Genomic DNA, 3,548 nt, shown 5'->3' on the forward strand with positions numbered 1-3,548 from the left:
GTCCCTCCGCCCGTCCCTGCCAGACCCCGGAAAGTCCTCCCAGCCCCACAGCACCTTGTCGCCATGTGCGCTGTGGGGCTGCATGTGGTTCTTATGGTGGTGTCCTTGGTCGTCGGGGTCGTGCACCCCCTGCTCTGGGCACAGCCCGAGTCTCACAGGCTCTAGGGGCATGATACGGTCCTGGCGTGGCTTCCGAGGCCTCAACCGTAGTGTACAAAACAGCACACGGGGCCCTGAGGCCGGGAGTGCAGCCCCGCTTCCTGCCTCTCCTCCCTGCTCCCGTCCTCATCCTACCGCACCACACTGGGCTGGCTGGGCAGGGCGCCCTGAGCTGCTAGGCATCCTGCTTCGTGGGAGTGTGCAGTCGTGCATTGCTAGGCTGTGAGGGCCGGGTCCACACAGCGGGGACCTGGCGGGCCCCCCAGTCTCCTCAGGACCCGCCCTCGGTGCCACACAGCGGGAGCTGGAGCCACGGTGCCGTCAGGAGCCAGGGGTGACTGGCCTGGGGCTGGCAGCCCCCAACCCGCTGCAGACACTCACCAGGTTGTCCCCACTCACTCCCGCACCCCGACTCCTCCTCACAGGGTCGAGCCCGCTCTCATTTGCACCCTCCGTGCCGACTTGGAACGGATTTATGAATCGTCCTCACTGTGGTGCTGTCTTCTACTCCTGGGACAGAGCCTCGCTCCCCCCCCTCGCCCCCGCACTGTCATAGAGATGGGTGGGATGGGCTGAGGAGGACACTCGAGGACTGCCCAGGCTCCTTTGCTGCCCGTCACCCCAGAATCTTCTTGGGGTAGGTGGGGTCCCAGGTCATCTGCAGAGTAGCAGACAGTGGCTTGTAGAAAGGGTATTGAGGGAAGGGAGGTGCCTCGTGGAAACAGTCCAAGCCAAACCCCCAGGACCTGTCTCCTCGTCATCCTAGAGAGCCCAAGGTGTTCCATGGTCAGTGAGGGCCAGCACTGGCTCTGCATGAAGATGTCACCTCCCCAGTGGCTCGTGGCCAGCTCCCCACAGACAGCCTGGGGCACTGGTCCCTGGAAACGGTGGTGCAGCCATGCTTGGGCCAAAGCCCATGAGGCCACCAGAACCACAAAAGGCTACTCTACTGAGAGGGATACTGTGAGAGAGGCCCACAGGTTTCCAAGCATCCCTCTCACTCCACGCAGTCATCTCCATGACCAGCTTTAAGTGCCACCTTGAGGCCTGACTCCCTGATTGGACTTTGCTGCACCTCCAGGAGCTCACTTCCCATCACAGCCGGATGCCTCCCTCCCACAGGCATCTCCCCAGCATCCTCCTGCCCCAGGCTACACCTTCTGTGGGACTGACCTTAAGACCCCGTTGGTTCCTCCTGAGAGCAGCAGGTCTCAACCAGATGCTGCCGGGAGGCAGGTGCTAGCGTCCACACCCAGACATGGGTCCAGTCCAGCCCTGCTCTTCCTGGTCTCCAGGCAGGGCCCTCCCAGGGTGGACATTTCCCATCTCTGCCTGGCCAGGGGCTGTTCTGGAGCCTGAGCCTGTCCTGCACAAGTACCATGGACAGGGGTCAGCCAGGCACTGAAGAGGAGTGGCAGAATGGGCAGGGCAAGGGCCCCAGCTGGCAAGCTGGAGTCAGGGCAATTCCAACCAAGAAACGGTGGCAAGCCAGCTGCGGTGTCTCACGCCTGTAATCCCAGCACTTTGGGAGGCAGTGGGGGAATCGCTTGAGCCCAGGAGTTTGAGACCAGCATTGGCAACATAGAGATACCCTATCACTACAAAAAAAAAAAAGGGTATGGTGGTGCACACCTGTTGTCCCAGCTACTCAGGAGGCTGAGGTGGGAGGATTGCTTGTGCCCAGTGGTTGCAGGCTGCAGTAAGCTGTGATCATACGACCACTCCAGCCTGGGCGACAGAGAACCTATCTCTAAAAAAAAAAAGTAAAATAAAATGAACAATAAACTGGGGCAGAAGCTGAGCCAAGCAGAGGCGGGCAGCTCTTCCTCCAGGGCCCACCCGGCTTGCTAGGGACTCACTCCAAACTGCTTCATTTTTGGAAGGGGCTTTACAGGACTGAGAGGCACCATCCAGCCAGCCCACAGGGCCCCATGTAGGGTTCCTTTGCCTGGCAGTATTTCGATGCTTCCTAGCAGGATTCTTGGGTCCTTGGCCCCCAGAGCCATCTCCCTCCTCGACCTGCTGCAGACCCACATAAAACGTGATGCTGCTTGGCTTGGGTCTGTCCCCACACTCTGGCTTCCTGGGTGTCCGCCTCCCCACAGCCTGCCTCATGTACCTCCCCAGACTTCTCATGCGTGTCAGGAGCCTCCTGTGGACTCTGGCTCTACCTGCCTCTGCTTAATCAGGAACCCACAGCGGGAAGGCTCCTAGGGCCCACCTGCTGAAACAAACACCCCCCGCCCCAGCCACCTCCTCACCTCCCCACCTCCCTGTGCTTCCTCTGGGGCCCAAGACCTGTCTGCCTCACTTGAAACCCATGTTGCCTGCTGGCTTTGTGTCCCCAGACCAGAAGCACTTTTGGCAGCCCCACATCCCTCATCTTGCTCTGCGTCAGCACCTAAGAGTGGCGCTGGCAGGGAAATTGGCTTTGAGGGGAACGGTCAGGGGGCAGCTTTAGTCCTGGGACAGGCGTGTGGCCTGTGGGACAGTCTCTTCTGGGGGCACCTCTGCCCAGGTAGGAGGGATGCCAGGGTCTCCCAGCACTGCCGGGCACTTTGCTGGGGCAGGGGGTGATTCTGTTGCTCACAGCCCTGACACAAGGGCATTCCCCGCCCGCCCTGATGCCCACGTCCACCCACACAGGAGGGGACCTTCAGGGGAGCCTGCAGGGACTCCCGGCCCAGCACTGGCCATCTGTGTCCCCTGCTTAGCTCCTGCGCTGCCAGATCCCAGCCAGACAGCAGGGACTCACCCCACCTGCCATCCCCTTTGTGCCTGGGTGTGATGGGTGCTCAGTTTGTGGGGAGCGGCCAGGACTCTCGCCAGGTGGAGAGTGGCAGTGGAGGATGTACCCATGCCATCTGCCCTGCCGCAGCGTTTCCTTCCTGTTCCCCTGCATGTCTTCCCTCCCTCGGAGGGAAGTGCTGGATTCTGTCCCCCAAGCGCCCCTCCACATGCCTCGTACATACCAAGCATCATTCTGCTGTGGGCCTGTGGGGGTTCTGGAAATGAGTTCCCGTGATGAAGTTCCAGAAAGCTGCTCAGCTCTCCTAACCCCTGCACAGCCTGACACCCTGCTGCCACCCAGCCCGCCTCCCCTCACACAGTGTGCACTGCCTCAGGGGGGAAGGGGGCCTCATCTTGCTGTCTCCATACTCAGTAACTATGTGTTGGTTGAAGGAATCAGAGCATCCCTGGCCCTTGTAACCCAACCCTCAGCAGCTCCTCCAATCCTGTGGACCTCCTGGGATCCTGGGATGGCTGACTGTATGTGTCCACTTGACTGGGCCACAGGGTGCCTGAGCGTTTGGTCAAACATTATTCTGTTTCTGGCGGGGGAGGGGGGGGTTGCATGAGACTAATACGTGACTCTGCAGACCTTTGCA

The sequence above is a fragment of the Macaca fascicularis genome, chromosome 16, assembly GCF_037993035.2.
Source record: "Macaca fascicularis isolate 582-1 chromosome 16, T2T-MFA8v1.1".
NCBI lineage: Eukaryota > Metazoa > Chordata > Mammalia > Primates > Cercopithecidae > Macaca > Macaca fascicularis.